The 9,859-nt window shown below is 39.4% G+C and overlaps 1 pseudogene; it reads right to left on the bottom strand.

The window, feature by feature from the left end:
- Positions 1-9,512, bottom strand: part of LOC115414739 (signal-induced proliferation-associated 1-like protein 1) — a 55,847-nt pseudogene extending 46,335 nt beyond the window's left edge.
- Between the last annotated feature and the right edge of the window lie 347 nt (positions 9,513-9,859).

Here is a 9,859-nt window from a genome sequence, read left to right as displayed (position 1 = left end):
ATTCATTTGCTGCTGCTGAGTTTTAACCAGGACGCAGAGAGAACAAAGTACATTAAACCACTTCTACAATCTTTATACTGGCCTTCAGTTAGCTGCAGAATGTATTTTAAAGTGCTGCTCCTAATCCATAAATCACTGAATGGTTTCGACCCAGAATACATTAGTGATGCGTTGAATGTATAAATGTTTTTGTTTTTACACCTTAACTTGTTTTATTTATTGATTTTATTGTTTCTTAATGTTTTATTAATTCTATGTATTGTGCTTTTAGTCTTCTGTACAGCGCTTTGGTCCAATGTTTTTTAACGTGCTTTATAAATAAAAGTTGGATTGGATTGGAAACACAGTAGGACTCTCAGATCCATGGACTCACGTCAGATAGTCCTGCCCAGAGTCCAAACTGAACACTGACAAAGAGCATTAACTGTTATACTGCAAGTAACTAGAACAAACTGGTAGTACAGATAGCATTTTCCCCCCAAAAAGATAGCTTTAAATCCGAATTACAGATTTACACTGCATTGCTTTCACATTATAAGTCTTCATTCATTCAGTCATTCAGTTCAAATCCCACTCTGTCCTAGTCTTGTGTCGTTGTGTCCTTGGGCAACACATTTTCACCCACCTTGCCTGCAATGCTACTCACACTGGTGTATAACGCATATGAATGTTTGGTCCTAATGTAAGTGCTTTGAGTATGCAAAATTGAAAAGCACAATATAAGTCTTTTTTAGTTGATTCTTATTGTTCTACTATTATATACCATTAATCAGTTTAACATACAGTGTATAGTACTTCACAATTATCTTCCTTCCTTAGAAATGTATGTGCGCTGTACTTTCTTTATTACATTTTTAATAGTTTGATCTTTTATTGTTAAGCTCTTTGTTTCTTTGTTAAATATGCATGGCTATCAGGGATGAACAGTATGATACATGTATACATAAGGTGCATAAACGTAAATTTGTATGTATATAGAAATGACAGTGTTTTCTAACTTACTATAAATAACATGAAATTACTTTTTAGATGGTGCCCCTACATAAACATCCTGAAAACAACAATCCAGGGTGACTGAACTCAATACTTCTTTAATAAACATTGCACCATCGTTTGCCCATTCACACGTATCTAGTTGCACAGGTAAAGGTGTAATTTGTGTTTATATACATACTCTTGGTGTCCAGCTGGGCCCTGTACTTGGTGAAGCCTTTGAGTCGAACCCTCCCCCAGTAAATGGAGAAACTCCTCCAGTGCAGGACCGGCAGATTCGTTGTTGTACATCTCCTCCTCGCTGCTCTGGCCTGCCATGCAATACATCACCCCCACCTTCCTCTGGAAACTCAACTGTGGGAAAACAGATATTGGTACAATGAAAGATGGAGATGTAACTGTATTAATCTGCAGAAATCATGTCGCAGTAACCATGCTGACATTTTGGGGAGAACTCATGTTGGCATTTCAAGAATAACCACCTTGGGTCGTTTTGCAGTGATCGTGGTGCCATTTTCCAGAGCAATCGTGTTGACATTTTCAGAGTTCAGCTTTTGATGATTACATCAGGGAGACTAACCATCAAAGGGCTTGTTTTTATTATGTTCAAGGTTGAGGTGTGTGTGTGTGTGTGTGTATATGACACATTTTGTCTTTATGTGAGGCACTTAAATTCTATAATCTGTGGGAGTGAGTGAATGAATGCATAAATAAAACATAAAGCAAAAATAAATAATGAATTGTTTTGCTTCACAATGAAACATCCCTCTTTTGGGAGAAAAAAAACCCCACACCTACGCAGAAAATGATTCATAAAAATTAAATGAAAACTATTTCTTGCACACTCTATATGAAAACGGTTCGAGTGTATGCCTAATATTTCATATTTTTGAGAAATGATAAGATGATGCAAACATCATGACTAAGAGCTTTGAATGAAATGTAAAGCCCCTTCAGAAAAAAGAACTCCTCTAAAGTAAAGAATCAGGAATTATGTATTTTCAATATGCTAGGGGTCTCTCAAAAACCAAAGTAATAACGAAAGATGTATGAAAAAGCATGGAATCATGGGACTTTTTTTCATCTCCACTGGTAATGAACATCTATCGGATGTGACTTAGGCAGAATCAATCTTACAGAAAAGGTGACATTCATATTTTAGTCACATTATATTGAGTACTATATTCTAAACAAAAATAACTGAGTATTTAGGGTTCTGTACTGGCAAGAGTCTGATGGCACAACAGTGATCATGATACAGGGGTTGCAATTCAGCATATTGCAATATAAAGCAATTAGTGATGAAAGTCACGATAGAACAAAAAAAAAAAACTAATCTAGCTGTCACTAAGAAACAACAGAATGTAAGGAAATAAATGAATGAACCAAAAGGATAAAGATTAAATCCACAGTATATGTAAATTAATACAAATGAAACATAATGATGAGGTAGACATAGATTATATTATGTGCTAAATAAATGAATTTGAGTCTAGATTATATGTTGTGGTAGTTCATGCAAATTTATTGAAATATTAACTCAAGATGCTGCTTTGATGCTTTTCATCAGCTGGAGGTAGTATATGCTGCTATGTAATAAAAGTTCAGCACGAAGGTAGTTCGCACTGCTAGCACCCTTGAAGCTTCAAACCTAGCTGACTAGTATCATTGTCACTATCATAAAGTGTGTGAACCGCTAATAAAATGCTGCAAAATGTTCTCAGGTTCAATGTGTTCACTGAATTTGATTTTGATACATTTGTAAAGCACATAACTACAGATTTATAAATAATACATTTAATTTATGAATCACTTTTTATTTACAACCTCTGAAAGTCATCTCTTCAGTGATTTCTTCATGAAGAAACCTAAAATTAGCGACAGAAGCTGGCGTCTGAGCTTAATTTGGCTGAAGATGAATGACAATGTATAGTTAACTGTGAATATCTGCATGTACAAAATACAGAAATGAGAAAAATGTACATATTTTTCTGGATTTATTCAGCACCTCAAAATAGGAGTCCACTGATATTCTTATGTGTAAAGATATGAAGCCACTGACAGACAAACAAATGTAAGAGGATGCTACACTAAATAAAAGAACAGATTACTCTGAACACGGTACTTGGTGAAATATTTTATGTAATGTATGCACACGTCATCAAAAAATAAAACGTATCTTTAGATATTTTAAAGCAGGGCTTTAACCATTCACCTCACTGCTTTACATATTCCATGTTGCTAACTGTGTGCACTTACCCCTGCTCGTCTAACTTCATGAGCTGCTCAGTGACCTTGGGTGTGTTGAGTGCCAGGCGTAGGCAGTGAACGTTGAGCTCAGGCACCAGGTACTCCAACACCTCTTTGAGGGGCAGCCCTCGAGCAAGACCATGCTTGGATGTAGAAGGTACGGCATCTTCCAAAATAGAGCCACGCAGGGTATTCAACTAGAAACCAAAGGGCAGAGACACCGACACAGAGAAATTCAAGGATTATGGAAACAATAACCAGCGGCAAGAAAAACTTTGTGACATTAGGAGTGATATTTCATAAATAAAAACATTATTTTTCAGCCTTGCATTACTTCTGGCTTTATTCTTCCCATGATGGTACGTTAATAGCGATATGTTTTTATTCACCAACACTGTCTGGTAGTGCTCTGTATTCTCTGCGGCAGCTGCGTGGGCTCATTGTTGTCTAAATTATATAGTCAAAGTTCTTCAAAGTAGAAAATTACTTTCTACAAAGTCTTCAGCTATAAAAAGCTGTTCTGTGGGAATGTAACTATGTCAGCAGCACTACCTTTGGACAAACAGTTCAACATTTCACTAGCTGTCCAGTCACTAGTGAGTCTATGTTGGGATAAAACGTACAGGAGCCTGTAATGAGGTATAAAAGCCCTTTGCAATTAAATTCAATTTTTAGCCTAAAAGTTTTCCTCTCAACTGAAATTCATGGTTGTTGGTGCATCATGGGATCAGGATCAATCGTGGAATTATTCAATTCTTTTTTTCTACAAAAACCATGGCTAAAAATGGATCGTGCCCAACCACTTTTCTCTGTTAGTGCACAAAAACGTGTGGAGAATGGTCTGGCTGAGCAAGAAAAAAAAAAAAAACATCACATGAAGGTTTTTGCTGCTGTAGTTTCCACTAAGAAGACTCTTAGGCTTTAGGCTAAAACAAACTCGGGGAGGGCTTCCATGAATAAATCAGGACAGCTGCAGAAGGACCAGGACCTGAATATCTACCATGAGCAAATAACACAGCTGGATATATGTAGTAGTCTGGGGGCTTTTAAGATTCACTTAAAGGTATTCATGTTTTGTGCTTGTGTGCCTGCACTCAGGGTTCAGTAGGACCAGAGTTAGTGCCAACACCCTCTGGATTAAACAAACTGAAAGAGAAAAACCCTCTAATTTAAGAGAGGACAATAGTTATCGTCAGTGGACAGCAATCTTCAACATTAGCGCAGCCCACTCACTCCTACATAGACACACATGCATATATTCTATACCACCTAATCTTCCTGCTCTTAAAATAGCAATTAAATAAGAAGGGGGGTGTGGGGGGGGGGGCAAAAGACATGGAGGAATATAGAGGGAAACATAGCAGTATGTTGTGCGTCATCCCAAGAGATTGGAATGGCTATTACTCATGGAGCTCTTTAATACAAGAGCTGTGCGTTTCTTTCTCCGCTCAAATACCTTTGGCGCTATTTTAGTCGTGTTTAGCTGTGAAATGGCACAGCTCAGTCCTTCGCAGATGAAGGCTGACAAAGATGGTAGGTGGGCGTTCAGCTCTGGGAATAAGGACATGGATCTCTGGCTTCAGCATGTTTACGGGAAGAGATAGCAGCGACGACTAAAGGGATTCACGAGATTTGTTCTCAGTGAGCAGTATGAGGGAACTATTAGGAGAATACAACATAAATTAAAGTCAAACGTGCTGTAACTTGATGTGTTATGACTTGGAGGCAGTGACATCTGAGGTCTTGGGAAAAGCTCTATCTGACAACCTTGAGGTACAGTTTTATTATGTCTCTCTCGCTGGCGGGAACAGAGCCTACTGTATATGCTCATCCTACGCACTTTAAACTCTTAATAGCTCCACAGTAGCATCAGTCAGTACAGAGTGTACTGAATATTGACACACTGAACAAGAACATTCATCCACCCTAAGGGAACAGGTACAATCACTCTATATGCAGGTGAATGGACAAAAAAATAATCGAACAATAATAATCAAAACCTCATTTCAGTGTACCTCGCTGGTTCTGAAGATGACCCTGTAGTTGTACTGTTGTCCATGCTCCTTATGTTCCTCCAGCTTCTCTCTCCTCAGACTCACGGCCACTGGTCCCAGGTTCTCATCTACTCCCAGGTAGTTCCAGTGCTCTAGGGGTAAGAAATGAAAAAAAGATAAGGACCCATACAACATTAAAATATCTGTATGTCTTTTCTTAACCATGATAAAAAAAAAAAATCTGTCATGTTTAAGAAACGACATGTCTAATGCTTCTAGACTTTTCCAACCTTTACTATTAAAATGTTCAACTGTATTTTGGGTTATTCAATACAATTTATTTGAACATAGAAAATATATAGCACAATTAAGAAAACCACATAAAGCATGACAGCTCTTTATGGTCTAGTATTTACCACTGAATTACATTCTATTTATAGTGGGGCAGGAATCATACATGAAAAAACAAGAAAAACTGAACAGCGTATGCAGCTTTGTGTTAGGACTGAGATACAAGTGAATATTCTCCGGATTCACAAATTTATCACAAGTCAAATGCAGAATGACTCCTGATCATCTCAATGTCTTGCATTCGGAATTTTCTTCATTACTGTACATGACTATTTAATTATTACAATTATTATTCTTCAGTTATTACAAGTGGCCAGCTTGATACTAACAATTTTTTGTATAGTAAGTGCTTTTATATGTCAGTATTCAGCAGCATAAACAATATCTGTGAGCCACCTCAGTATGTAAACATTACAAAAAAACCCAAAAATAAATCCCTCTGTAATGTATTCAATACCGGCTTTGCAATGCATCGGTGAATAGAGAAATTTCATTCCTACAGTTGTGACATTCAGTAATCCACCTGTACTCTTGTGTAGGGTACATAAAATAACAGCATGTCCAAATGTTCATATTGCAATAATATTAATGTACATAGTCAACAGTCCAGGTGCTTGATGGTGTTTAGAGTGTGTTGCATAAATGTTCCTCGGCTGGTAAGTGTATTTAATTTTGTTTATATTGGGTCTAAAAGTGTTCAGTTTGTCTGCTTTAACATGCAGGGCAGGTTGTTTTGCTGCTGCTGCTGCAGTAAAGTCACTCAGCAAGGTGTGGTGAGCACAACACCAACGTTACAGATCATTTATGTTACTATGAGAAGTGTAAATGTAGTTGTACCAGCTCAATGTGAGACTGTGGCAAGACACATTAACCTTGGCGGACCAGCACAGTGTTGATAGCTAATGGGAAACTCTGAGGTCAAAACCTAAACCTAATCTAAAGGCTCATACTTCTCCACATTGCTTACCTCTGAGGTAGAAGTACTTGCGGTAGTAATAAGCGCCAAGGTCAACATGCTCCACAATGTATCGTTTGGACCGGTCGGTGTGTTGGCGGTCGTCCTTCGGGGCCTCCAACACAGCCACACAGCGTTGGTAAAATGAGAAGTGAGGGTGGCTTCCAAAGGTCCTTCCTCTGTACTGCCAGAAGAACTGCTTGAGCTCCCTCCACTACCTATGCTGCCCTGCTGGAGGATGGGACACGACAAAGTGTGAAAAGTAAGTTCCATAAATATTACATCTTAAATCTGTCTAGAACATGAATTTGTGCATTGTGCATATTTATTTTTGTTGTATTTTTCCTCTTTTTAAAACATTTAAAATATGCTGGCTATTTTGTTTTTAATGTTTATATTTTGAGGCATAGTGACTATAATTTAAGGGGAAATGAAATCTTCAAGAAATGAAGTGTAGTACAAACATAAAAAGCCAGTGTATCTCTGTTAGAGGGGTACGTCTGTGGAATAATCTGGAACAGAACTTTACAATGTCTTCTTCATTTTGTGCATTTAAAAGGATGTATAAATCCACTATAATAACAAAATAAGAACATTATCTGAATACGTGAATATCCAGCTATAATATAGAAGAATACATAAAATAAGATAGTATTGTAATTAATTAATTAACTAATACAGCAATCTATCATGACTAGGAGATATTATCACATTTATTATTAATGATTGTATTTGTAGTAAATATTTAAAGTGCATATAAATATTATAGTTTTATTAATTAAAAACAGTTGATTATGCAAATCTGATTGTGTGTGAGGTGACTAAAAAGTGTATGTAAATGGTTTGCATGGATGCTTTGTGTTATTGCAAAATTATACAGGAAAAAAGGCGTGTTAAAGCAAAGGAAGCGGAATTAATTTAATTATTGGTTTGTAAAAAAGGGTGGGAGTCCATTAGTTATACTTCTTCCCACTCCTTTTCAAGCGTTGAAAATTTTGTTTAACCATGTTGCATGGTTCTTTGTTATCTGAGGTCTATGTGCTTGAAATAAAACTAAACTAACTTATTTCACTGGAACAAAGCTTAAAAAGATGTGCATTTCATGCTGTGGAGTGGTTTTGTGGAATGGACTGGATCTAAATGTCAAACAGTGTGAAAACATCACAAAATTTAAAAAGATGTGTAAAAACTGTGTAAAAAACTTAATGACTGACCTATTCTTTGTTATGGACTGTATACATCTGCTGATTAGCCATGTCATGTAAAATTGCGATAGGACAACATAAGCTCAGGTTCCTCCCACTCCTTTTTGGACATAAAGTATTGTTAAAGAGCCACAAGAAATAGTCATACATCTGTGTGATATTGTTTTCTTTTCTGGTTGAGTTATTTCCATGTATTGGCGTGTTCTTTTAAATCTGGAATTTCTTTTGCCCACTTACGTTCGAAATAAAGTCTACCTATATTTCAAATTATAAAAAAAAGTGAATATTTACATTGCATCTGTACACTGGACATGTAAAAAAGTTTTCTGCAGAGTAGCACAGAGATAAATCTTTATGGCATCTTATTGTACAAGACCTACCTGTTTAGCTGGGGAGATGTTCCTCTCACCCTCTCCACCGATCTCATTCCTGAAACAAGGGCAGCTGAGCACAGGTCATTGCTCTTATCGTCACAGGGTCTAAAGCAGGGTGTGTTCGACCTGTGTGTCCCACAGGGAGACACTCCACTGATGGAAGAGAGGGAGGATGTGGCTGAAGCAGAGGCAGCGGCCGCTGCAGAAGCACCAGTCGTAGTGTTCTTGCGTTTGCCCCGGTCTGTCGGCTGTGGATGGCCTCATTGAGGTCAAACATTAGAGATGGACATCAAAATGAGCAAATCCTTTTTGGCACATCCAAGGTTTGGGAGGGGGCCCGCTCTCACCCCTTCCCCCATCCTCAACATCTGAGCCAGCCCTGGATGTGTCACCTTCCACCTTCACGCTGCGCAACTTGCGAAATATTGACTCTCCACCTGTCTCTGACTTTGATCTCCTCTTCAAGTGCTTCTCTCGCTCCTTAAGCCGACTGGCAGGGCTACCTCTGGCAGGCCCTAAAGGTCCATCAGGTAGGTCAAGGGCAGCCTGTTTTATGGGAGCCACTGTAAGGAGCTCTGTGAGCCTCTCTGGAGCTGGGCTTCGCTGATCAGGAGCCTCTGCAGACTGGTATCCCTTAAGCATGTCAAAAAAGCTCTCACCTGACACACCGTGTTTGTCTATGGATGAAGTACTGCCATATTCACGGTGCATGGGTGTCCAACGGAGAAGGACCAGCCCTCATTACTGTCCCCGTCCAACTCACTGATAGTTATGTCACTGTTACTGCGCTGGCGGATACGTCTCATACCTTGCGAGGTGACCCTAGATAGCCATCTGGTGACAGGAAGCGATTGTCTTTTCCCTTGCTTTGCATCTTACTCTTCAGGGTATTATGGATGTTACGCAGCATCGAGGAGTCTTGAGGGCTTATCAGGTGGCCCAGCTTCGCCGACAGGTTACTGTGGGCTGTGACGGCTGATACACCTCCTCCTCCACTACCACCACCGCCGCCGCCGCCGCCGCCGCCACCACACCACCACCTCCCCCCTCCTACAATTCTTTCTCTATCCCCACTTCCAGACCCAGAGGAACTTGTGGTGGTGGTAGAGCTCGGTGAGTCTGTTTCCACTGTGATATGCCAAACACCTCCTCCTCCACCATCCTTCTCGGAGGCCAGTCAGCCACACGAGCTCGAACCCCCATTTGGGGACACCGGGGTTTGTGCCAGTAGTGGAGGAAGAGGAGATGTGGGCACTTTCACTCCGGGGTGGCGGTGCCCCTCCATTGGGCAGTCGCAGGCGGCGGGTATAAAACTCATCAGTGGCGGGCACTGAGCCCCCGACTGAGCGTTCTGTCTGAGACCGCTTCAGACTGGTCATAGTGGTACAGGGAAAGGGTGCAGGGAGGGAGAAGGGAGGGAAAGGTAGGGATGGGGTGCTGATGCTTTTAGATTAGGGTCAACATTAGTCCCACTGATAGAAGCGATGAGAGAGTCTCATGGACACATTTGGACCTGAGGGAAAATGGTAAAAAAAAAAAAAAAAAAAAAAAAAAAAAAAAAAAGAAAAAAAGAGCCCCCCTACCAAATAACCAGTCTGAATAACGATCAACAAAATTTGAGAGATTTAGTTGTTTAGAGGAACATTTGTAAACATGAGAAAATTTACTTAGATCCCTGTGGCTTATGTAATAAGTATGGTGTCAAAATTCACAAGTGGCATAATAGTACTTAAAAGT

This window comes from Sphaeramia orbicularis, chromosome 24 (genome assembly GCF_902148855.1).
Source record: "Sphaeramia orbicularis chromosome 24, fSphaOr1.1, whole genome shotgun sequence".
In the NCBI taxonomy this organism is placed as follows: domain Eukaryota; kingdom Metazoa; phylum Chordata; class Actinopteri; order Kurtiformes; family Apogonidae; genus Sphaeramia; species Sphaeramia orbicularis.
This window is presented reverse-complemented; position numbering and strand designations above follow the sequence as displayed.